General features: G+C 39.8%; 1 protein-coding gene and 1 long non-coding RNA gene across 2 annotated transcripts in view; one reads left to right on the forward strand and one right to left on the reverse strand.

Moving 5' to 3' along the window:
* diaph1 (diaphanous related formin 1) overlaps positions 1 to 27,498 on the reverse strand; it is a 348,897-nt gene that overhangs the window by 119,632 nt on the left and 201,767 nt on the right. The gene's annotated exons all lie outside the window — the stretch shown is intronic.
* The window catches only part of LOC144686076 (uncharacterized), a 28,129-nt gene continuing 19,743 nt past the window's right edge, over positions 19,113 to 27,498 (forward strand). The window contains exons 1-2 of the long non-coding RNA XR_013577847.1: positions 19,113 to 19,306; positions 19,799 to 19,873. This is a non-coding gene — a long non-coding RNA (uncharacterized LOC144686076). The remainder of the gene's footprint in view (positions 19,307 to 19,798; positions 19,874 to 27,498) is intronic.

Raw genomic sequence — 27,498 nt, forward strand, 5'->3', positions numbered from 1 at the left:
AACGAGAGTCTAATCTGGCCCCACTGAGGCTTTTTTCCCTTCCTTTCCTCTTTTTAATTAAACTAATGCACAGTAGCTATTCAGAATGGTAATTTACTCAGATCAAACAGGTCAGAAAAGACAGATTCTAGTTGATTACTATATCTCATTCATTAGTCCAGGCAGAAGAAAATGTATAAACAGGTCTGCACACTCGGGGGAGGAAAACTGCTATCTTCATCAAAGCAAAAAAAAAACCAATCAATCCATTTCATTAGAACAAGGCTGTGTGCAGAAGACCCAAGAAGAGTCATTAGAATTTCAATTCTTTCCTTAATTAATCTTTCAGACAAGTAGGTCAGAATAATGATACAGAAGACCAACAAAGATTAACATAAAATTCAGCTTCTTTTTGAAGGAAATCTATTCTATGTTGAGCACAGCAAGACTCCTTGCAAAGTTTAAAGTGAACTTTTTTTTGCCATTAGGTGGGGACTTCGTTAGTTCCAGGAGCTGAAGGTTCCTAATCGATAATGTACCTGGGAAATTTGTATGCCTTGATTTTCTGTCAACAAAAGCAGGGAAAATCCACTGGCCTGCAAGGAAATTATAAAATGGGTACTGTTCATGGTGTGGTCATCTACTGAAGCAACATAGTGGCTTAAACAGATCAAATTGAAAAATGAAAGAAATTTGCGCACCTCAGACCAAGCACAGTGTAGGGCACGGCATAAATGAGTAGCTCTATTACCAATCTGTTCAATGTCATCTCGGATAAATGCTCACTCTACCATGGGTCTCACTTTGCTTATGCCGCTATATTGCATCAAATTATAAAATGAAGCATGCTTGTCTGCCATAATATTTAGGTAACAAGAGTGAGATGACTTACACTCTCAACAATTATATGCCGTATTTCTGACGCCATATTTGCTCCATCACTAAATCTGGCTACTTCTACCTTCATGACATTCCCCATCAACATTCCTACCTGAGCTTGTGTGTTGCTGAAACACTCATACCTGTTTTTATTGCCTCTAGATGTGGCTATTCTGGTCTCCCATCTGACACTCTCTATAAACTTGATCTCATCCAAAACTCTGCTGTCCGTGCCCAACTCGCACCAAGTCCCTAGACTCACTCCTAGGCTCTTTGACCTACACTGGCTCACGGTCCACAACGCTGAAATTTTAAAATTCTCATCTGAGAGTGCAAATTGCTCCATGGCCTCACCCCTCCCTGTAACATCTGCAACATCTCAAGCACAATAATGCTTTGGGATCTCAGTCTTCCTTCAATTCAAGCATCTTGTGCATCCTCAACTTTTGTTGCCCCACCATTTGCAGCTGTGCCTCCAACTGCCTGGGCCCTGAGCTCTCAAATTCCCACTCTTAACCTCTCCATTTCTCTCATCTCTCAAACTCTCTGACCAAGCATTTGGTCAGCTGTCCTAATGATTCCTTTGTCTGTCAAGTGCCTTGGAACTTTTCACTATGTCAAAAAGGTGACATAGAGGTTGTTGTAATGACATAAAATGCAACATTATACCATGGATAGTGACTTCAGGCCATTCCCTACTGATTGAGGAAAGATCAAAATTATGCTGCTGATAGCACATCATACCCACTCAGTGTGCGTTTACAATACAGTCAGCTCCCTGCTGATGCAAAAAAGTGGAGATTTAAAATTATTTTTTCACAGATTGGAGATAACATTACTTCTCCAAGGTCCTCTCACTCTACTCACTTACTTTTGATCTTGGTGGCTTTGCATTCGAGTCATCCAGTTATTTGATGTAAAGCCAAAATACACTTTACAGCAATACAAAATATGAGATGCTGCTGGCTTGCATGGCTTTTTTTTGTCTGAATCAGATGTTGGCAGATTGTATTTTAACATCAAAAACTCCAGGTTTTGTGGAAGGTTGAACAAGAATGCGACAAGGAGGATGTGGGGGATAAATATATCAAAATCAGCAGTGGGCCTGAAAACGATAAAGAAACATCTGCGGAGCAGCACTATGAGGCCCCGCAAGGATAATTATAACTGGCCTTACAGAGAAATAAATCTGCAATTCTCAAGTCATAAATGGTATAAATGATAAACCAAACTCCAATAATATCACAACTGAAATTCCTCCACCTCCTTCAGAACCGTACCTGATAAGGGTCACCATTAAGTATTTTGCAACAGAATTAGAGAAATTGCTCTTCCCCTTCTCACCCATACAGTTCCCAATAGGTTTCACATTGGGTAACTGACTCACTACTGAAAATATTTCTCTGTGAAGATAATGGTGATGGTACAGAACTAACAACTCAGAGGCTGAGAGTTCAAATGCCACCATGGCCCAACAGATTCGTTAATGTCATCTGCCAACTTCATCTGGTTGACACGTGACTCCAGACCGCATTACAGGGTTAATGTTTGGCATCCTCGGAGTTGCCTAGGAAGGCACTCAGTGACCATTATACACTGTGGCCCACCAGTATTGTCCACAGCCCATGCAAAGGTGTTTAGAAAATAAAGGAGAGATAATGCCATAAAATTAGTACTTCATCTACGTTTGGCAGGCGTGAATACAAACCTCTGTTCTCAAGTGCACATCTTTAATGGCAGGGTGCTATCACTGTCCTTTTATTTTACATTTCACATTCACAAGTACATTTGCAAATAAAAGGCATTTCATTATTTCATAGAGTATTTACCCTCTGATCTGTCATTAACTCATGTACTGTATAATTAAAACACAGTAAGTGGTATGGTTGAGAGGATACAGGCATTCCGCTCACTGTGGCAAAGGGTTCAAATACTGGAGAACAGGAGAGGGAAGAAGGGGAGTCAGGCTGAATTTTTAAATTCAAATGCTAGTAAAGTTGTTAGATGAGATGCTGAGAAGGGCCATTGAATTCGCTCTGTACAACAACAACTTGCATCTATATAGCATCGAGAGTGCAGTTAAACATCCCTAGTAAAACATTCGCAGAAGCCTTGCTGGGTGGTTGTGTGTCAAATTTTGTTTCATCATGCTTCTGTAAAATGCCTTGGGATGTTTTATGCTAAAGGTGCTACATAAATGCAAGTTGCTGCAATATAAAACAAAACAAGAACATGTGCCCTAAGTTGTTAATTATTTGATGCAATCCCATTCAAAAGGAAATGGAGTTGATTGGTCCCAACCCTATGCTTATACTGAACAACCTAGGTTTACACACCAACAAGCGTGGCAACAAAATGAAAACAGCTGACAGCAACAATGCAATCTCATATTGACCCCTTTCCACAGGAAATTGCATTACGCCCCTGTGAAATATGTTCATTGATATTCTCCATACATAAAAGTGCCTATCTACCAGATTCATCAAATCATTAGTTTGGCAAAACTGTTTATTACATTTGCTTGAGAGTTGTACCATAAGAAAGCAATATGACAAATAAAGTGGCACAAACTCTCTCATTCTCAAGTGCGATCTCACTAGTCCTGAAAGCAGTTGCAGTGAAGCCATTGCTTTTCCCAACTTGCACAGATGTGCTGCTGAAATCCCTGAGGATTAAACTGCCTAACCTAGAAACGTCAGCGAATGACAGAGCGTGCAATGAAAATTACAACCGAGCCCTTCAATTTACAGTGGCCCCTCTCAGCAATACAATTCTTGGTCCATAAAGCTGCTCGCAGAAATGTGGTGCAAAGCTGGAACAATCATTTAAATGAGGATGATTAAAAGTGCTACAAGACAGAGATGTTTGATACACCTTATTGTACTTATTGTTTTAAAAGTATTACACATTCTACCATTGGCAGTGATTTACTGCTACAGATTTTTAGGTATGATGCACCCACGGCGGCTACATGTTACATGATATATAAATATAACATTGCTCTTTTTGACAATCTTTATGTTCACTATAATGGGGAGAAAAGAAAGGAAGCCAAATTACAAACATCTGGTTTCCATAGGAAGTCAGTGAGCCTTCAAGCCCTGCGAGCTTTTTCTAGTTCTTTGTTTGCTCTGTGTTCTGTAATAAATTTAACATGCTCCTTTGATCTTCCCTTCAAAACCAAGTTTGCTTTATAGGCAGCTTTTGGTTTGAAGTTCTTCTATCTAACTGCAGAAGATATTCAAAATGTACTATACAACATTCCACATCTATCCTGCCTTTGAACTCTTGCAGGACTGTGATAGCAATCAACACATTAAAAACAACATACGACAAACATGATATACATGACATACATCAACCACAGTTATAGATGGAATTTGCAGCACCATATTTGGACACCAAAATTTGCAATTAATTCATCACAGATTTACCGAAGAAAGTTCACACTACTCACAAGCATGACTTTTTAAAAAAAATGTAACTTTAGAAAAATATAACTAAGGTACAAATATAACAGATAGGGATCCAACAGAGAAGATTTATCCAATGAGCAGTGAATGGACCAGATGTCAAATCATGAATCACTTTATCTTTTATTTCAGATAAATCTGTAAAGTGCTTTGACAGCTTGATTACATTTGTAATTTAACAGTGGAATACATTTACAGCTCCTGGTGGCAAAAAACTGACAAAGCAACAAAGGAATTTGGATAGTCAAAGGGTTAAAAAGTCGTTCAGCTTCCATTTAGCACTTCAATCTGTGACTAGTTCCCATCAACTCCATCTGCTGTTTAAAGCCCAAGACACTCCAGTTCAAAAGACTTTCACAAAAGGTGGAACTTCTGTATCTTACTGCACTATAGTTAAAAATAAATCAGCATTTGGCAAATAAATTGCAGAAATTTATTAAGCTGTATGAACCAAGGTCCTCACTATATTAGTGAAGTTTATTTCAGCTGTTTAAATTTCAACTTTTTTGTCTGTCTTAATATTGCAAAAATAATCAAACAATTATAATGGTGTTTGATGAGATCTGTTTATTACTGACAAACAACTCATGTAGAATAATACTAAAAATGTTAATCACAAATGAAAACACAAATAAATGCATGCCAAGCTTTCTTGTCATTGTGACAGATTTGCTCCCTGCTGATTCACACTGTGGTTCATGGATCTTGGCTGAAATTCTGCTTTCCATTTGGTAATATCTTCAGGAGTGAGAAGAAACAGGCTGTATGATGCCTAAAATTTGTTACACTGGATGTATGGTACAAGAACAAACAGCCCAATGGGTCCATGCCAGTGTTTATTCTCCATCTTTTCTCATCAAAAACCTCTCTTCCCTTCTCCGTCAGCTGCTCGTACAGTTTCCCCTTAAATACTTAGCTTCAACCACCCACTGTGTAGCTAGTTCCAAAACACTTTGCGGTTGAAGAAATTTCTTCTAAATTCTCTCCTGGATTTCTTGGCAACTATCTTATATTGATGGCTTTTTCCCCACAAGAGGAAATATTCTTTCTGTATCTGTATAAAGGCCCACAAGAGGAAATATTCTTTCTGTATCTGTATAAAGGCCTCTATTAGGTCATCCCTCAGCCACCTTCTTTCATGAGAGGAGAGCCTGTCGATCCTTTCCCAAAATGTTTACCCATGCACTTCTGGTATCATCCTTGAAAATCTCTCCCGCAGCCTCTCTAGTGCCTCTATATGATTCTTATAATATAGCGGCCAGAAATGCAAGCAGTACTTGGACCAAGGCTCAATACAGAATTAGCATAACCTCCCTAAGTTTCAATTCTATCCCTCTAGAAATAAGAGAGTGTGCTTTGTTTGCTTTTTTTTATTGCCTTGCTAAACTGTGGTGCAATTTTTAGTGATGGATGTAGTGTACTCCAAGATCCCTTTGTTCCTCAACCCCACCGAGACTTGAGTGATTTGGGACTCACGATCATTCAGTGAGAAGTTTTGTTCATCAGGAGATGACCAACCCCTGGTGAATCCTGCAGCATGATTAACCCCAGTAGCGTTAGTTTTTACAGTGCTCCGAATTTTTCCTGGTGGTATTGCAGTGTACTTTGGGTCCTTAGGGCAAATACAACAATCATACAAACATTTGTAGAAGTAACCTAAAAATAACTATAAAACACAATTCTAGTACACAAGCAGCTGTTTATAAGTGGTGCTCTCAATTTTGATGCGTATGCCCATGGAACTTGTCATAATGAGAGAAAATTGATACAGCTAAACAAGATGGAAGGTTCAGGGTAAAAAATGGCAGCTCATCTTTGTGCCTGATGGCACTTTACCTCCCAGGTGAACAAACCATCACTTAAAATTGGTTGGTTAAGGGTCCAGAGGCTGAAGTTAGATTGTTAATATTGAAACGCTGATTGGAGGCAGGTTTGGCATTGACAGCATTTTACTATAAGATGCAGTATTTAGTGTCAGTTTAACACCTACACTACTGCTATTAAATGCTGCTCACGGATGTGATTCCTTTGAGATTTGCACACATGAAATATCAATCCCATGGGCAGTCTAATTACAGATATAAACGAAAAAGATTCCATTGTTACTTTCTCACTAAACAGGAACATTCTACAGAGCTGAAAAGAAAATTACATAGGGTTGAAGATCACTTCACTGTTTGCATTGTGAATGTTATTCTAGATGTCTGAAGTTCCAATGCAATTTCCAATGCCACAATGTTGCACCCTGTAGAAACTGTGGGTGCTCTAAACTCAGCCATGGCAAAAACACAATCCTCATAATTCAATTGACAGTATCTAGCAGTTAAATGCTGTTCACATCTCCAAACAAACTGCAGCCAACTACCATCAGAAAGATGTTGCGTATTTCCACCATTTTCTGTTTTTTACTTCAGATTTCCAGCATCTGCAGCATTGTGCTTTTGAGCCATCAAAAGGGCATTTATACTGATAATTTTCTTCCCTCCTCTGAAGGTACCAATTGGTGCTGAGACAAATAAAGAACTTGCATTCACATAGCGCCTTTCATGACCTCAGAACTTCCTAAAGTACTTACAACCAATTAAGTACTTTTGAAATGTAGTCACTGTTGTAATGTAGGAAATGCAGATAGCAATTTGCACAAAGCAAGCACCCACACAAATAGCAACCTGACGACCAGATAATCTTTTTTTCTCCAAAAGTGATTGAGAGATAAAGATTGTCCGGGACACCAGGTAGACTCTCCTGTTCTTCTTCAAAATAGTGCCCCGAGATCTGTTACATCTATCCAAGGCAACAGAGGGATCTCCATCTTATTTGAAAGATAGCACCTCTGTCAGTCCAATACAGAGGACCATCACCCTAGGTTTTTGTGCTCAAGTCTCTGGAGTAAGGTGTGATTTACGAGGTGAGTGTACAGCCCACTGAGCCACGGCTGGTACTTTAGATTTCAATAAGGCACAGGCAATCTTCTAAGAGCTCATCCAAGCGGCTATTCTTGAAGTGTGAGTTGGACAGTGGGTGCTAGAAAGCTAGTCAGCCATAAAGATTCTATAGCCAAGCCTGATGTTATCCACACCATGCAATTTCCAGCAGGGAGTCAGTGAACAGCAATTAGAAATGAGAACCTGTCCCACTTTGCTCAGAAGAGCAAAAGACGTTTGTTGCACCTCGACAGCTGTCAGGCAGATTAGAATTCCTGCATTTGTTTGGAGTCAACTCCTTTAGGACAGGGGCAGAGAGAAAATTGGAGCCAAAAAAATATTTATTCAATCACTTCTGACTTAGGTGTACTCATTGAACACAAATGTATGCTCATTACTGATATCAGGAAAAAAACCCAAGAGGATTTCAATCTGAAGTATAGGTCAGACCTGCCCAGAGACATTTTGTTTCAGTAAAGTTACAATTATTTATACCCATTACTTAATTATCTTTCAATGCAATGCTTACAGGCAAAAATAAAACAAGTTTCTACCTTTTCTGGCTTCGCAAACTCCAATTGAAAACAGAAAAGTGCATCAATGCAGTCATATCCACACAAACATAAAAAACTTTTAACATAACGAAGTCTCTGGTATTCAGCTTCCCAAGTCACAATTTGTTCCTGGTTGTAACAGTGTTAATAATCCTTGCACATGACTTGTGGCCTGGAAAATGTAGAGTGGGAGAACTTGAAGCAAATAATCACGGTTGATGGATCCAAGTGCTTGGGGGTGACTTGGAGAAGGGCAAGAATGGAATCACTGGGAGAAGAACTATGCTAGACAACTAATCTAAAGAGAATATTCGTGACCAGAATGCAGTCATGTAGTTACCAAGAACCAATGAGTTTTGACAGCACAACAATGAGTTTGGACAGATAAATAAAATTTTGTACATAAGAATATTGCAAAAAAAAAGCAAATCCTTGAAACCCACAATTATATTGATACACATCAGAGCATACAGAAACAGAACTCAGATATCATCACTCTACTCCACCACCAGTGCACTCTGGCTGCATTATATCCTAATTATAGAATGCACTCTACTCCACCACCAGTGCACTCTGGCTGCATTATATCCTAATTATAGAATGCACTGCAACAGCTTGACAAGTTTATTCTGACCGTACCCTTGCCCCCTATTTCCTCGGTCACAGAATAGGGCAAGAACAGTAATGTCATGCAAACACCTTCAGGTTCTCTGCCAAGTCACGCGCCATCCTGAATTGGACATGTACGGCTGCTCCTTCAAGGTCACTGGGTCAAAATCCCAGAATTTGCTACCTAATGCCATCATGGGGGCACAATCACAAGAAGAACAGCAGCTCTTCAAGGAGAAGCTTCATCACCACTATACCATAATCTTGGGGCAAACAGGGATGGGCAATAAATGTGGACACCCACTTCTTGAGAATTATCTTTTAAGGAAGATTGTCATGAACTTTTGTAATTTATTTGACAAAATCATGACCATTTTATGACCACTGAAAAGTACTAAAAGGTTATATAAATGCGCATTGAGTTAGTGAATCAGAAATAGAAACTGTAAAAGATAATTTTATAGAACTGTCCTTATTTTAGATATTTAGTTTGTTCACTACATCTATTATAACGTTTCAGCTTGCCTACTGGAACACATTTGTTGTCATGCCCATAATTTTCAGAGCAACGATTTACCGCATTAAGCCTGAAACAAAAAAAAAATCAATATTTATGACTATACATGAAATAAAAGAATATTTTAAGATCGCAAAGCTAGAGAACAGCATCCAGTTATTAAGCACTGGTGCCTACTACCTCAGCTTTTAGTAGTCATGGCAACCCAATCTATTACTTAAAGCGCTGTGGCCACCAGTCCAGACAACAGGAAGAATTAAGCAGTTAGATTGACAGAAAATGCAGGGTTAAGCTCTGGAGAGCTTTCTTAAGAGTAAACGGTAATGCAATTGCTAATGTTGCTGTTTTGAAACAATAATTTTACACCTGACAGATTGTTATAAAGTTCCACAATATGAAGTGTTTCTCCATTGTCAAGGAACTTTAGTAAAACAGGTTGTTGGTTTGAAAAGATCCTTACCAGAATCTAAATCTATACTGACTCTGCTGTCCTATCACTCAAGGACATGCCACTGCTTGGTTAACCAACTCGAATTCAATGAATCTTGCGACACAATATGTTTTTACTCTGGAGAGGGTGACAAGAGTTCAACAACTTGTACTGGAGATCAGCAGCAAAGAAATCCATTGAGGAGGATGATGATATTTGGCATTACTTCACAATCAAGACTATTGTGCTGTGAATTACAGGATTACACAGAGACTTATTACCAAACAAGTGACTAATAGAAGTCATTTTCCATTCCCCTGATGAGCTGGCGGGTGTGCGCAATGCAGGATGGAACATGGAACTACTGAGGTCAGGAAAAGTCAGGCTCAAGATCTTTGCTAGCATTGAGCTACTATGATTAGTCGCCACGTCCTTGGACTTCAGTGCGTGAAAGAAATGTGCTAATGCTTATTCGCTATTGGTCCCTCTGGGAGCTATACGTGCATGGATTAGGTTATATATGGCTGTACAATTTTTTTTGAAGCATAGCGCTGAAGGCAGGAGGGCATGTAAAATTCAGCAGGCAGTCTGGTTGTCACCACCCACCCATCTCTGCCGCCAGCACAATTTTACCAACGCCTGGGGTGGCTTTGGGCAGCCCGCCCACAAGTGGGCCAATTGAGGCTCTTAAGAACAATTCAATAGGCGGCGGGAGAGGCCCACGCCAAGCATCCAACCTAGCAGGTTTCTTTGCAAGGACTGATGGTGGGCGGGGTTCTCTCCTTAACAGGGCCCCTGGACTCATTGGATGACCCACCCTGAAGTTGTTAACCTCTCCAAGGTTCCTCTCCTCCCATGGTCCCTCAAACCCCAGACCCCTCCCCCGCCTAGACCCGCCAGCTTGGCACCTGGTGAGACACTCAAAAAGTTGCGATCCGACACAGCTCACCCCATCAAGACCCGAGTGCAAAACTGGCAGTGGCCACCGCTCCAATTGAACTGCTGCTCTGAGACGGGAATTCATTTCCCTGATGGGCAGAAATCTCACTGCAGCTATTCTTCGCCGGGGCGGGCTCCCCCCTGACTTATTAGATAGGGGGAGGGCAGGGATGGGAGGAGTGATCTGTAAAATCCAGCCCATAGTCACTGTTGTCATGTAGGAAGACACAGCAGACAATTTGTGCATAGCAAACTCCTACAAACAGCAACGTAAACTTGGCCAGCTCATCAGATTTTTAGGTGTTGGTTGAGGGATAAATGTTGGCCAGGGCATTAGGGAGAAATCCCCTGCTGTTCTCCAAGATAGAAGCATGTCAACTTTTATGTACACCCCAGAAAGAATAAATGGAGTCTTAATTTAACGTCTCATTTACCGTTGTGTTGTGTTTCTCACATTGGAAAGAGAGCCCAGAGTAGAGGATGAAATCGACAACACGGGATGTGAAACTCTAGGTAAAATGGAGTTACAGGTGTGTGTGCATGGTATCCAAGGTGCCCAGTAATAGTGGGAACCCTACCTGAAGCAAGAATCAGGGACCTGAGAGAGTGGAGAAAAGTAGTATGAAAATAAAAATAAAGTTAGGGTTTTATGGTTCAAAAATACGTCTTAAAAAATAGACATTTTAAAATGGGAAACGTACAAGAGGGTGTAGATTTCCTGATTAATTTTGTGGTATACAATCTCCCTCACTGAACATTAGCTTACACTACAACAAGATGCTTTTGCGGGCTGCATCCCGAAACTAGATTAACTAAAACTCAGAAGCAAAAAATATCACTATTCTACATGAGACTGTTCAATATAGATCTTATAGAGAACCTGGGCTTAACACTCCAAGGGAAATAACAGGATTTTTATTTTCAATGCAAATTAAGATAAAAGATACCAAATTTCAAAACAGTATGTGTGTTTTATTTCAGGTCATCAACCCCAAGAAAACGAAATTCCCTCAGAATGCAGAGTTACATTTCTACTGACAAAACTGACATTCTCCTGCCACAGTATTCAAGAGCAACAGTTATCAATGGAGTTTTAAAGTTTAGAGTTCTTTATCCCAGCCATACAGCCTTGATATGTAAGTATGAGCTCAGAGATGGTCTGATAGTCGAGTCCATAAGCATGGCTAAATGTGGTTAACAAGATTACAGCTTTTTTCTGTATTGTGTTAACTTTGCCATAAACAACTAGGAGACTACAAACGGCCTCAGGCCACTAGATCAGGGAATTTTAGGGAAGTAGAGAAAAATAAGGAGTTCTAGGATTCCCGCTTCTGCCAGATACTATTTGACTTTTGAAATAGCTTTTCTGTGTAGGCCAATTAAGGATAGGATAGGGTTCAGCTGCAATGTTTCCTTCTATCCAATCATCTGTAAATATTAGACTAACGAGGACCCTAACAAGCCATTACTTTGGAAAAGGGAAGAAAAAGGCAAGAGATAAGAAGTTGCAGCAGGGTGATAATTATGACCACAAAATTAGCCTTTAATTTTTACAATCTGGACTATGCCCCTTGTGACAGCCATGGTGGTAATGTACTGAAGTATCCTCAAGTCAATCTAAACTCCAAGGCTCTTCTACATCCAAAGTGCTTGCAGAACACAATACAATTTTGTATTTTGTTCCTTTTATGCTTTTTCCGAATGGATTTGTTGCTGGCGCAGTTCAGATGTCTCAAAATGCATTAAATCAGATAACACTACTTGAAAATTAGTCCACTGAATGAGTGATCAGAGATGGAGAAAGGAGGGAGCTTGTTTATTCATTTGGAATGACAGATAGTTTCACATCAGAGAACTCGATTAAAAAAAAATTAAATGAAAACCATTATTCACTACTTAATGGTTCTGTCGCAGTTTGGGATTAATTTGAAAGATATTAGATGAAGATTTGTTGTTACCTTCAAAAGAATGAAAAATTGCAGCAATGAGCATGAACTCTCATTTTGTTACTAAATGAACATTATGGGCCCAATTTTAACTGACTCAAAATGCACTGAGTTAAAATTGGGCCTTAAGTGTTTGAGTTATTTTATGTGAAACATATTTCACATGTTGCTAGCAGGATATTTGGTCAGGAGCGTCTAGAACTTGACCAGAGTCCACGTACATGTACCTTTCAACATGAACTGTTGAACAACATGAAAGCACGAGTACCCTAGGAAATTTCTTCTCCTCCCAATCCTTACCCAGATATTGAGTTACTGGGGAGCTAATTGACAGCAATTGTTAAATTTTGTTTATTTAGTATATATTTGATTAAAGTTATTAATGCTGTCTTAAGATCTGTATTACCATAAAATCTTGGTGCGGATGAAGCAATTCAGGAAGAGCAAGAAATGTTCTGGTGTTGCTCAATGTGGTGTTTAACTGACTGATCTTCGGCTTCAACTGCACTTTTCCGTATCCATCGATTCCCAGAGACACCAAAAATTAGTCTAGCGCAGCCATAAATTTATTCAACGATGCAGTATCCACAGCCCTCTGGGATAGAGAATTCCAAAGATTCACAAGTTTTTGAGTGAAAAAATTCCTCCTCATCTCAGTCTTAAATGATTGGCCCCTTATCCCAAGACTGTGGCTCCGTGTTCTCAATTCATCAGCCAAGGGAAATAACCTCTCAGTGTCGACCTCTTAATTCTCCCACCAATAGTAACAGATTTTCTCTACATACTTTGACTAGACACATGATTCTCAACCTTCGCTTCTCCAAGGAGAATAAGCCCAGCTTCTCCAATCTATCCATGTAACTGAGCTCCTTCATCCCTGGAACCATTTGGCACCCTCTCTACAAAATCAACATAAAAACAATGCAAAAATGAGCATGTAAAGCACAGTTATGCACTGTACTTAATTACAAAGTGTGAACATTCTAGTGTTAATAAAAATGCTATTTTAAAATGGGTATTTTACAATATGCATCATAAATCATTTGGACTGGAAAATACATAATTTAGATTCATTTTAAATTTATTCTTTCATTAATATTAAACTACAAAAATTACAATTGTGAAGGTATTTAAATGATTAAAGATGACAATGGTCACCCTAGGGATACCTTTTACTGGTCAGTAAATGAATTCTTTAGTTTGAGGGGAACTTTTAAAAAAAATTTTAATTTTGCAGTTGTGAATGTTATGAAGTTAGATGGAGATAAAATTCTATTAGCTAGGCTTGCTTTTATTCCGCTAATTTTAACGTGGTGAATCAAGCTGGAGCACACAGTTTCCTTGGTGCGGAACCCCTCCAGTTACCTTCCCCAAAGAGCAATGAATGAATGCCACTACACTCAAGACATGACTGCAGAACCCAAAGCTACCTTATCAAATATACTCGTGTGCTTTTTAGTTGGAGTCACTTTATCAGACCAAGATAGAACATGGGAGCCCTAGGGAGGGGTTTTGGGGCTGAGGAAAGAGAGAAAACACAAGGAGAGGGAGAGAGAAATAGAATTTAAAAAGAGAGAAAGGGAGACAGAGTATATGGGAAAAAGAGAGAAAAAAAAGTCATGGGTTTCAAAAGCCACTCCCAATAACAAATACTTTCAGAAACTGCAGTAAGCAAAAACAAGTCTAAGGCTGTATTGAGTGAAGTATAAAACTAGTGCCAGATAATCTGTCCAGGAATGGGGTTACACCTTGATGCCTTAGTCCAATTTCTTTCCACTGCAAAATGTGGCGTTTCAACACCAACATGCTGTGATAATATACTGACTGAGAGCCTGAGGTTTCTTTGGTTTGACAGTTCAAGAACCTCGACAATAAGCCAGCAAAGCAGCCTCAGTATTAAGGTGGAAATTGCAATTTTTGTGGAGGCTGTGGAGGTTCTTGGTTGGCTAAAGTGCATGACAATACTCATGTCAAAAACATGAAAAGTCCAGTGTTGCTTTTCTTTAGGAAGCTACTGTTCAACAAAGAATGTAGGTTAATTTCTTTTTCCTCGAATATCATTCTAACTGCTGCACAAGGGCTGAAAGCAGATCAAAATGCATAGTGAAAATTCAATCTCTAATTGCTATCTTGTGGTAAAAGTTAGGTTATCAGAGTGTGCCAGGGTCCAAACGATCCCACAGATTTTTTCTTGGTATTCATTTGTGTTCAAGGTTACCTGAAGTAATGAGCGAAGTGAAGCCCATGAATCAGCTCCTTTATTCTGAAGCACTGAATTAGGAGTGGAGTCTGCCATCTGTCCACTCCTTCTCTAATCCATCAACTACGTGTGATGAGAAATGGGAGTTTTACTCTTTTTATCTTGAAGACAAAGGGGTAATTTTGATTTCGGATGATAAAGGATGGACAAAATTGATCCAGTTGCCCGTTAATGGAAATTTTAAAAAAGGAGATATATAATTGATAATGCCCTGCTTACACTTTGATCCAGAAACAATATTACCCCAGAAGCTCATGTTGGGATAAAGTTCCATGTAGGTGGATAGTCATCCAATACCTCACTAAGCCAACACTCTTCATAGAGCCTTGGTAGTAAATTTTTGGGCCGGCAGACTAATCCACTATGGAAAGCATTTCAGCTAAGTATAATCCTGTCCCCACCATGCTTCATCATAGGTCACTAGCTAGCAATCAGGAGCAAGAACGCAAACTGGTTTCTCCCTCCATCCTCAATCCCAGCTCAAGGGTATCAAATAAACATGGCTGAGATTAAAGTTGAGGTGGACGAACCACAGAAATAAAGTCTGGGCCTTTCGACACTATGCCACTCAGCAATCTGGGCAATTCATTCACACACAGAAGACACTGGGAGCGAATTTTTATTAAGTAAAAGCCATGCACAAATGAGGCACTTCACTGTGGGAAACTTAGAAGGAAGTAGTTGGCCCAAACCTGAAGACATGCTACAGGACAGCTGACCTTGTATGCGCAGTGGTCAGGATGCTCACAAAAAACATTTTAATTTGCTCCATGCTGCTCCCGTGGCTATACAAAGGTGAAACAACTATGGGTGAGAAGCTGAGGAAGCCAGCATTCCCCACCCGACCCTCCCCTAACCTAAAAACCCAAAAAGATTCTTCCCACGTGTTCCTGTGTCCTTTTTCATCTATTTACATAAGGCTGGTTCCTTATCATCTATCTGCAGGCACTGAATAATGAGAATACCACTTGGAAATGTCAGCCAAGACAGATATTGCAAATTGACATTTGAAAAACAAATTTAAAATTACATAGACCGTGAGCTCAAGTACCAAATCATCAAAAAAATATATATTTTCTGCAGTTCAGAAAAACACATTACAGATTTAACAAAATATCAGGACTGGTCAAATCACTGATGGAGTGCATCTCTGTGACACACTGAATTAAGTATAGATGAGATGGAAGTATTATAAATCCAGATGATTTAGTGATCGGAAATAAAATTTAAAAGAAAAATTTTTAATGGCTTGTGCTTCTCGTCCTAGTTTCTCTCATCGCTGCTGAGGGACATCATTCCGTGATAGCAGCAGCCTTCTGAATCCCCTCTCAATGATTATTCTTCATGTATGAGTCAAGATGATGATGGTGGAATGTCCAAGGGGGTAACATTTGCAGTTCTCCAGTTCTCTGGCATCTCCCCTGTGTCGAAGGAGGCCTGGAAGATTATCCCTAGTGCTTCTCTAATTTCCACTCTCACTTCCCTCAGTACCCTTGGATGTATCTCATCCGGTCCTTGTACCTCATCTATTTTAAGTAAAAATAGCCTTTCCAACACCTCCTTCCTCTCGATTTTAAGTTCTTCTAGTGTGCCTCCTCCAGTTACCTCCTCTCTTACCTCTGCCTGGGTAGCTAGTTTTTCCTTTGTAAAGATAGATGCAAAGTACTCGATGAACACCTCCATTATTTCTCCAGCCTCCACTCCCAGTAGCAGTGGGGAATGCTGCCTAAAAATTCATGATTAAGGAAAACAACCTATGTAACCTGTCCATGAAATAAATTTGGGTTAATTAAAGTGGCAATTGTCAATTCAAAAGTTTCCTTTGAACACAAGCTATTCACCAATTTGTTATAGTATCAACAAGTACAGTGGTCAACAGGAGGTTCATATCAAGCATTAATTATGCTGGTTCAGCAGACTAATACCTGGAATGGTCTTGACAGGGTGGATGTGGAGAGGATGTTTCCTCTTGTGGAAAAATCTAGAGCTAGGGGGTCACTGTTTAAAAATAAGGGGTCGCCCGTTTGAAATAGAGATGAGGCAAAAAATTTTCCCTCAGAGGGTTGTAAGCCTTTGGAATACTCTTCCAGAAATTGGTGAGAGGGCATTGGTGTTCAGTTTTGGTCTCTTTATTCAAGGAAGGGTGTAAATGCATTGGAGGTGGTTCAAAGGAGGTTTACTAGATTGATACCTGGAATGAGAGGGTTGTCTTATGAGGAAAGTTTGGACAGACTGGGCTTGTTACTAATGGAATTTAGAAGAGTGAGGGGTGATTTGATTGAAGTATACAAGATCCTGAACGGCCTTGACAAGGTGGATGTCGAAAGGATGTTTCCTCTTGTGGGTGAGTCCAGAGCTAGGAGACACTTTTAAAATTAGGGGTCACCTTTTTAGGACAGAGAGGAGGAGAAACTTTTTTCTCTCAGAGGGTTGTGTGACTTTGGAAATCTCTGCCTCAGAAGGCAGAGGAGGCAGGGTCATTGAATATTTTTGAATAGATTCTTGTTAGGCAAGAGAATCAAAGGTTATCGGGGTTAGGTGGGAATGTGGAAATCGAAACATAAGATGAGCAGCCATGACCTTACTGAATGGCGGAGCAGGTTCGAGCGGCCAAATGGTCTACTTCTGTTCCTATTTTTTATGTTCTTAAAAGGTGGTGGAAGCAGAGCCTTTGAATTTTTAAGGCAGAGGTGGATAGATTCTTGGTAAGCAAGGGGTGATAGATTATTGGGGGTAGATGGGATGCAGATTTTAGGTTGCTGTCAGATCAACCATGTTCTTATTAAATGGCGGAGCAGGCTCGAGAGGCTGAATGGCCTACTCCTGCTCCTTGTTCGTATGTTGGCAGGTAACCACCAGGTTTTGTTGGATGAATGAGCTAGAAAGAGCTTAATGTCTGCCCTACTTGTATCAATTAAAAAAAAAACAAAAGACAAGACTGTTGTTTTTTTTTTGTTTTGTAGAAGGTGCAGAAAAAAAAAACATCGGGATGAGGGAATTCAGTTATGTGGAGAGGCTAGAGAAGCTGAAATTGTTCTCCTTAAGAGCAAACTGTTTATCATGGCAGAGGAGTCAGTAACCAGAGGACACAGATTTAAGATAATGACAAAAAGCCAGGAGGAGATGAGAATGTATTTTTTTACAGCAAGTTATGATCTGGAATTCTCTGTCTGAAAGGATAGGGGAAGCAGAATCAGTAATAACTTTCAAAAGAGTAGTGGATATATACATAAAAAGGAAAAAAAAATTTGCAGGGCTACTGGGACAGAGCAGGGAAGGGGTCTAGTTGGATAGTTCTTTCAAAGTGCCAGCACAAGCACAATAGGCCAAATGACCTCTTGTGCTGCATGATTCTATTTATATAGCGCCTTTCACAATTAAATAATTTTGAACTGTAGTCAGTCTTGTTATGTAGGAAATATCTTGTAATCTTGGGGAGCCTGGCACTCCTCAACCATACTTTTGTAACCTTAAACAGTGCTATCTGCTTTATACGGTAAAAGTAATAACCTCAAGCTGCAGCAAATTGCCCAAGAAAGAGTTTTTTTTGTGAAAGATAAACAAAAAAATGTATTTCTGTCTTTCCTGTAATGGTTTGTTATAACAACATGGTATGTTGAATCCATTTTGTGAACATGAGAAAACAATATTCGATTGTATACCCACGGCCAGTAATCAACTATTCGCTGACACTAAGCTTTTGGTGATTCCACCACAGTTATCCATCCATCAGTAAGAGCATTACATGGTTACCAAAATAAGCACATCCAACCAACAATAAAAAAAGGCACCTCAAACAGAAATATATGCACTCCATGACTTTTTTTAGGCAGCAGCTTCATCTCAGGGGATCAGGTAACAGTTCTAAATTGCCCACTCTTTGTAACTTGAGTCCCTTAATAACAGCACAGTCTTGTAATCATTCCCAGGTATCCGTTATACTAAAACTCTCAAATATCTTTTACATCTTGCCTACCCTGCTGCGCCCCTCCACACAATGGGAGTCCAGATTCCATGTGACCTCATGGGGCTGAAAGGGCAACTCAGGGCAGCATTTGGTCCAACTTCCAGGAAGTACAAACAAGATTAAACAGTTAATGTCAACATTGCTGCTCCCCGAGGTACAACATATTGTGAGGTACTCGTCTTAGAAGTCCAACAGTAATGAGGTGAAACACAACCCAGCTGTGGTAGACAGATTCAATCTGAATGACCTTTCCTGAAAACTAAAGGCTTTTTTTTGAGCGACCTTTTCTTCAGGTCACAAAGAAGTTGCATTTTGAAAAATCGATATTATAAAGGTTCCTTCTATCCTGCATCTCCAGGCTCATGTTGAATTACAGTCTAATTGCAGTCCTCCCCAAACTTAGGCCAAATCAGTTAGCTTCATTTACAAAAGACAAAGAATTTGCATTTGTTTGGTGCCTTTCATGACCCTGGGACGTCCCAAATTGCTTTACAGCGAATTAAGCACTTTGTGAAGTGAAGTCATTGCTGTAATGTAGGAAACATGAATTTTCACACAGCAACTCCCACAAACCACAATGAGATAACTGTTTTAGTGGTGTTGGTTATAAGATAATTATTGGCCGTGATCTCATTGGGCCAGTTGTTCGCCCAGGAGCAAGTATGGCTTTGAAATAGTATTGCAGAACTTTTTATGACTACCCGAGAAGGCAGACTGAGCTTCGGTGCAACATTTCACCTGAAAGATGGCGAGAAGGTTACCCACTGAGCCATTAAAAAGCATATCACATACAAGCGGAGCAAATTGATACCTTATCGCCTTATAACAAGTGAGTCCTAAACACTGTCAATATTGTGGAATATTTTAGTTTGAAAACGGAGTCCAGGAGCTGTATCTTTTATGCGGGAAGACTCGAGATACAGGGACTAAATCTAGTGATGCAAACTATAGAGTAAATTTAATAACGTTTCTAAAATCATGAAGCGACAGGGAAAACTTTCCCTGGTTGAGTGATGAGAGCTCATCAATTTCAGGAGAACAGTCGGGGGAAATGCAGAGTTGTGGCAGGGTGGAATGCTTTGCCACAGGGAGCAGTTGAAGCAGAGCCAATGCATCAGTTAAAAGATACTGGACAAACATCTGAAGCAGATGGTAATATAGGGCAAAGGAGGAGGGGTAGAGGGGGGTGCAAGAGGGAAAGCACTAGGCAGTGGGATTAGTTTTAAATTGCTCTTGCAGGCATAAAGGAGCAATTGGCCTCCTGTGCTGTGGAGCTCCAAAATTTAACAATCAATTTAACAGAATTTCACTTTTTTTTCAGATAAACACTGGGAATTATTTTGAAGAAAAAGAGCTTTCCAGACCACCACCTGCTGCAATTTGTTTTGTTCTATATGTAAGTCAGTGAAGTAATGTACATTCTTTTGAATGGCGCCACTCTTCCTCCCTTCTCCATTCCTTAGCTCAGGCGAGAAGTGAAGTGCTAGAAGCGAAGTGAAGTGTGTAAATATCAGTTGAAGGCTGTAGGATTGAAAACATACACACTTGCTGGCTCTGTGCATGCCTCCACCGAGACACTGCTGGGAATGCTTCCAAATTGGCAGGACAGGAGTGGTTTAATTTTTTCGGAAATAACTCACTTCCAATGGGATAATTTCTTTTTTTCTCTAAACAAGGTACAATGCGACTTTTGTGCCAGTTTGGGATGATATCACATTACTTGGTGCTATGCTCCCCACAGCCTCTCACTGCAGTTGCACCACTAAGTTTGACTAACATTAGCAAAATAATGAGCGATTAAAACTTTTAACAGTACCTTTTAAGCTTCAACCAGCTCTACAAACAGAATACACAAAGGACTAGTGGTTCATATCGAGGCTGCCTTAACTTGCTCATTTACGTGGTCAGTACCGCTTGGTGGCTTAATTTCTGGGCTTACCAAAGCACCCCTTCCTTTATCCGACTGCAGGCAACAACATAGCAGGCCATAGCTCTAGCGCTTTAGAATTCTTTTGCAAAGCACTGTGCCCTCTGCCACCTCTCTCTCACACACAATCTTAATAGCCAGTGAAACAAAAAAAGACTTACCTCTTTAGCTGAACATTCACTGAGTTTAACTTTTGGTCCACTTATTGATCATTATCGACTTGCTCTCCAGTAAACACCAAGACTTTTATTTCATGAAAGGCGCTATATTAAAGTAAATTGCATGACTCCAACTTGTGCCCTGCATTAAGTTCACACCTTTCGTCAGTAGGATCAATTTTTAAAAAATATTCATGGGATGTGGGCATCACTGGCAAGGCCAGCATTTATTGCCTATCCCCAATTGCCCTTGTTCAGAGGGCATTTAAGAGTCAACCACATTGCTGTGGGTCTGGAGTCACATGTAGTCACAGGCCAGGTAAGGACAGCAGATTTCCTTCCCTAAAGGACGTTAGTGAACCAGATGGGTTTTTACAACAATGGACAATGGTTTCATGGTCATCAATAGATTTTTAATTTCAGATTTGGCCATGGCGGGATTTGAACCCAGCTCCCCAGAGCATTACCCTGGGTCTCTGGATTACAATTCCAGCGACAATACCACTATGCCACCACCTCCCCTCTCTAACCAGTTAAACACAAGAAGAAGAAGAATAATGTGGGAACACTTTGGCCAGGGTCAATGTAAGTATGCATTGAGAATACTAGGGGTGCGATGTCCTCCACAAAGTAAAAAAAAATCCTCTGCATATTTAGAGCCAAGGGCAACTGTTGCGACAATAAAGGTTCTATAGTATGCTGGACTGTCCTTAAGGTTACAGGTGCATTGAGAGCCACCATGCTGGGGTTCTTATTTGGGTAAAACTGTTTTATTTGTGAACACCCATATTCTCCCTTCCCCACAACGTAACATTAAGCACTCCATCCAGACTTTTCTTGCTCCTTTTCTTTAATTTTCGAGCACTGCGATCAACTTCTTTACTGATTAAATGCCATATGGTAATTACCTCACAGGGTGCAATTATAACTCAGTCACAGCTGGGAATTCTGTGCAGCAAGCTTTACTTTTCAGAATCTTTATCACTCATTTTTCTAATCATGCACAACTGAGCTTTATGTTCCATTTGCATTAAAATATAAAGATGATCAACTTTCGAAATTTCAGAAGGAAAAGTGAGCATAACTGCAGTCTGGCATTTTCCACATTAGAATAAATTTGTACCAAATTTTGGTTTTCCCTTGGGTATGGTTTTGCTCATTATCCCTTGTAAGCAATGTGTGTCTGACTTCTGGATGGACTGTCTGAACTACTCAATAAGTAAATGTACAACAGTGCACCCCAGAGATACAAGAATAGTATCTCATTGTAATCTGAATAGGACATTGATGTTCTTCACCAGTCCCCGTAGGCACCTTCCATCTTTGCAAAGGCAGTTGGCAAAAAAATGCCAATCATAAAGCTGCTTTATTTCAAGGGAAGTTGAAGTTGCAGAGCAACTCGTTGTAGGACTCAATAACTCAGTCAGAATAACAGCTTTATGTAATATCACAAAATAATCAAGCACTGTACATTTCCTCATATCGGAGTTGTCTTGCTTGACTTAAACAAGTAACTTGCAACAACCATCCTACTACACTCTAATCTCTGAGCCTCAAGTGAGCATGACCTTGCAACTTTCCACTTAAAAACTTGAGTGCTTCTGTCTCAATTTTAATCTCCCGGTGTTCACAACCAGGGGGGAAGTAGTAAGGTACAAGAACTAGGGCCTCCTGATGCAAAGGAGCACTCCTACCATTTCTAGTTTGCACATTTCAGATACAATAAATTCCATTTTGAACAACAGTCATTTATCTTTGCAACTCCAATTCATTGTTCAACTAAAGTTAGCTTCAGCATGTAGAGTCCAATAATTAATAAACTTAATAGCTGATGAAGCTGTGGAATATAATGATCATTGCAAAGATTTTTATTTAAAAAGCCTTTTCAGTGCCTGTGGGTTATAGAGGGCATGGAAGAAAATTGAAAAAAAAATCCACTCCTGATTGCTATCCAGCACTGTCCCCTGATAGAAAGGATTGGGCTTAGATATGATGCCTTCTACATTGGAACAACCAATCAGCATCTTGACTCCCAAATATAATAACCAATTCAGTGAGCTCGTGGAATCAAATCACCATTTCAAGACAACAGAACATAAGGGGAAAATGTGATTTTTAAATTTAATTCATGCAGCAGAATTCACATTTGTGCACTCTGCACTTTTCTGGAAGAGATATTAAAGATTATTGCACTGAAGGAAAGATTCTTTGAGACTCAAAATGAACAGTACAACACTTGCTTCCAGGACAGGAGTTATTCAGATATGATATGATGCCCATACAATAGATTTAATAACATCCTCTTCTAAAACATGCTGACAGTCTGCAGAAGAAAATCAATAAAAGGGCTTTCTATGTATGAGGCTTTGGAGCTGATTACACCATACAGAAAGGCTATCTAATCAGTCAACAGCTTGGCCTTGAAAGCTTTAATAATGCTGCCACTGTAGCTCTGCAGCTACTGTGGCACAAATTGTGTTTTTTTTCTGGGTTATTTGTGTTTCACAAGATAGCTCAAGATTTTTCCATTGCTGTACCTTAATCGCTTACTCTTCAGAACCTTATAGAAAATTCAGCAAGCAAATCGACATTTTATTTGGCAATCTTGCCAGTTGCTTTTTTGCTATTCACAAGGTCATAACCTTCAGTGTAAATTCCTTTATATAGATATATTTACAAAGAAGCATATAATCCCAAATGAACAATAAATTGCTAGAGATAACATACAAAGGAAGGCTCTTAAAGAAGGCACCACCTTCAGATAAAAACATTTCTGACAAATATTTTATTGCTTAGCAGAGAAGACTCAGGACAGGTTACGTGTCACTTTGGTCACACGCAAATGAGGTAATGCTTTTTTGAGGCACATGCATTGTGTTGTGTGTTTAGAAACAAAAACATGCTTTTCCAAGTATTTTGTCTTGTTGTAGTGCCCCTTTAACACAAAGGACATTTAACATCCTCAAAGAGAATCTGGGTTCCCATGGAGAAGTGATTTAGATTGTGCCCTAGGGGTGTGACACTTGGTGTGCCTTGAAAGTTTATTAGTTTAAAGTAATCTAAATAATCACTATTTTGAAATGAGTTTGTTCAGCTGGCTTTTTTAATATACAAGTACCCTTTAACATATACCTTGTGCCTGCAATTTACAGGACTGACATTTCTGAATCATTGGAAACGTAGATAAAATTAAATAAGACCTTTACATAACAATTGCACATTACTGATTTTCAATCTTTTGAGAACAATTTTTACAAGGTTCAGAATATTTTTATATTTTCATTGTGCTTCTCACTGCAAACAGTATTTGCAGCAGTCGATTGTCCTTTTTTGGATTTAAAGCTAACAAATTATTTTTTGCTAAATTCAAAGTTCTTTTTGTCCAATTGCAAAATTGCATATACTCTATGATTTCACTTTCCTAGCATCCTGTCTCCCTTCTGAAATGCTGATTCCTGTTGGGAGTGGCAGGTGAAGGGGAGTGAGTTAGGGTCCTTGTGCTACCTTGTCAAATGATCATTGCTCATACGTGAGCCAAGATCGAGTTCGAAGGCTATTTGACTTTAGAGGCCAAAGCATCCGAAGCTGATCCCATTTAAATCCAATTTATACATGTGGTTTTTGCAGAAGAGAGTATTAGACAGGAATGGAGCAGGAACTTTACCTCTTTGGGTACACCACATAAAGCTAATTGGTGTGCTCCCAGTGCCACATTGGCTGAAATCAGGTATCTTGATCTTTCGCACAGTGTCTTCATAATATGGCTCGGGGGCTCGATATCCAGCCGGCCAGACATGATGGGCAGAGTGGCCTCCTTCAGTGCTGTAATTTTTTCTACATTTTACTAAATTTTCTAAATAGCTGAAAAGGAATGTGGGGAGAGGGCAGGTGAGTGAACTGCTCCTTAGGAGAGCTGGCAGGGACAGATGGGCTGAATGGCCACCTTATGTGCTGTAACAATGCTATGATTTTATGATTCTATGAAACTGACCAAGATCGAGTCAACTTGAGTTCTCCATCTCACATTGTAAGAGTATTCTAAAATTGTAAAGTGACGTACACACATGCTTCACATCATCTTTGAACTATATATTAATTCATCCTGCAATGCACCATACTGACTTCCCTATTTCACTAACTTTAACAGGTTAACACAGCTCCAGGTTTACGAAATGATGGGGCGGAGCACAAAGAGTAAGGTCACTAAAAGAGCCAGTCAGAACAAGGTGGTCTGAGCTTTCTGTATTTTGCTTGGTGCATTTGCTTTTACTTCCCTCTTGCAAAATTAATGTTACAGCAAGCACCATTTTCCCACCATCCTTAGCACAGGTGAACAGACACTTTATTCCCAACAGGACTGGAAAGAAAACCATCTCCAGGAGCATTAACCTCAACTTTTTTCCACCAGGAAGTGATGCAGGAATTAGAAATAATGCTCAGAATACAGTTTCAGAGGCACAGGAAAAGCAGACTCAAAGGAACATACATACAAACATATAACTTAGGAGGAGTAGCCCATTCGGCCACTCAAGCCTGCTCCACCATTCAACAAGATCATGGCTGATCTGATTGTGGCCTCAACTCCACTTTCCTTCCTACCCCCATACTCTTCGATACCCTTGTTAGTCAAGAACCCTTGAAAATATTCAGTGGTCCTGCATGTTTATTTATCACTCAAGCATGCTCTGCTGTTTTGATTCAGTAAAAATAAACACCACTACCATTTAAAAAAATGCCTTTGGACTCCCAGGCTGTTGCTATGGTAGTTGGCACCAGGGACTCTCTCTACCACCCTCTTTGTTGGGAGACAGTGCAGCCTCCAATTTCTAATTCCTTGCTTGATATGCATCAGTTCATAAGCACAGAGACTCAACTGTAACCATCACTCCTCCATGGGACTGAGCATTAATACTTAATGCAATACTCAACAGTCATGGATTTCTGTACTACATAATTAAAACTGGCCAGCTCAATTCACAATTTTATTTGGAGTTGGGAAACTGATGTGAAATGGAGCACAACATATCAGGAATATTTTTCTTCAGTGGAACAGGAGCACAGGTACACACCTTTTCAAAATGAATGCAATGTCATTAAAAGACTTATAAACTAAGGCAAAATTATATTTTGGCAATCTAATTATTCAGCTGCGTGTACCCACAGAAGTGAGGAAAATGAAGAATATACACTGAACATGCAGCACAGGAACAGACATTCGGCCCAGCAGGTCTTTTAAAAGATTCTTTGATGGGATGTGGGCATCGCTGGCAAGACAATTGCTGGTGGGCAGTTTGTTGCCCGTCGCTAACTGCCCTTGAACTGAATGGGTTACTGGGCTATTTCAGAGGGCAGTTGTGGATCTGCAGTCACTTGTAGGCCAGACCAGGTAAGGACAGCAGCTTTCCTTCATTTGTGAACCAGATGGGATTTTTTCACAACAATTGTCGATGGTCTCTTGGTCGCCACTACTGAGACTAGCTTGCAATTCCAGATTTTATTAACGGATTTCATTAATGAACCCAGATCCCCAGGGCATTAACCTGGGCCTCTGAATTACTAGTCCAGTGACATTACCACTACGCTACCATTTCCCCTGGTGTTTAAACTTCATACTAGACTCCTCCCACCACACTTCATTCAACAACAGGGTAAAGGCGCACTTGGCCTTGCAGCAATGTGATTGACAGAACTTGTCAAGGGTGGGGTAGCTTTCAGCCAGTTTAGGCACACAAGGTCACATTCAGCTGCTCAGTTACATAAACTTCCAAACATATTAATTAACTGCCCAACTGCAGTGAAAATCTAGGGCATCCATAGAAAGCCAAGATATTGTAGCCACACTCATGTCTACAAAAACGCTGTAAACATATGAGATCGGACAAGGGGGAAAAAATATGGCACCAAACATTTGCAATTTTCTGTTCATGGTTAAGCTTCAATTCCTAGAAAGCATAAAATTTACTAGATTTTCTAAAGTTTACTTGGTTACTCTCCTCTTCACTGTCTGCACATTAAAATTTTACTGGTATGACAGATGAGTCCAAATAGCTGACCAGCACTAATGTGGATTTCAGCTCTCACTGCTGTTCCAGGGGGTATTACTGGATGTATCCCGGTTGTATTTCTGTGATAAAGCCAGCCAGCCATTTTGACCCATTTAACGGCCATTTCCTACAGTTCCATGGAATGAAGCAGGGGTACGTGTTTAGGTTTGTGTGTTGTAGAAGAGGTTTAAAAGCTGGGTCACAGAGGATTGAAAAATTTAAGCGTGGGCATTTTTTGCTGTCAGGCTTACAGCTGGACACATTTCAGATTTAATGAAAATTATGATCTGACTATGCTTTTCTGCAGGAGCTAAAATGAAAACTGCAATCTGAGATTGAAAACAAACTGTTGCAGTTACACATTAAGATAAAAGCAAAAAACTGCAGATTTTATTCTGAGGAAGAGTCATACGGGTTCCAAACGTTAACTCTGTTTCTTGCTCCACAGATGCCGCCAAACCTGCTGAGCTATTCCAGCATTTTCTGTTTTTATAAGCTGGAGTTATACAAGTTGATTAACAGGTGACGAGTTCCCTTCCCTGAAAGGCATTAGTGGGCTGCTCAGGTTTTATGACCATCCGGAAGTTGCAATGGTTATTTTTCTGTTGCAAGCCCACAAATTACATGATTTATTAAAATCAGTTTCACAGCTTGTCAAAGTGGAATTTGAACACACAACCTTTGAGTCCAGTACCAAAATCACTAGACTGTCTTATCCGAATGATTTTAATTTTTATCTGATGTCCCCTAGTAATATTCCCACATCCCAATTAGTCAAATCATTAAATAAAGCAATAAAATGAGAAATGTGGCATTACTGCCAGGAGGCATCAGGCAAAAATTATCATCCTGCAATCCAGGAGCTTGACATTTACTTGAAATGGAAAGACTT

Source organism: Cetorhinus maximus, chromosome 10 (assembly GCF_964194155.1).
Source record: "Cetorhinus maximus chromosome 10, sCetMax3.hap1.1, whole genome shotgun sequence".
Classification (NCBI taxonomy): Eukaryota; Metazoa; Chordata; class Chondrichthyes; order Lamniformes; family Cetorhinidae; genus Cetorhinus; species Cetorhinus maximus.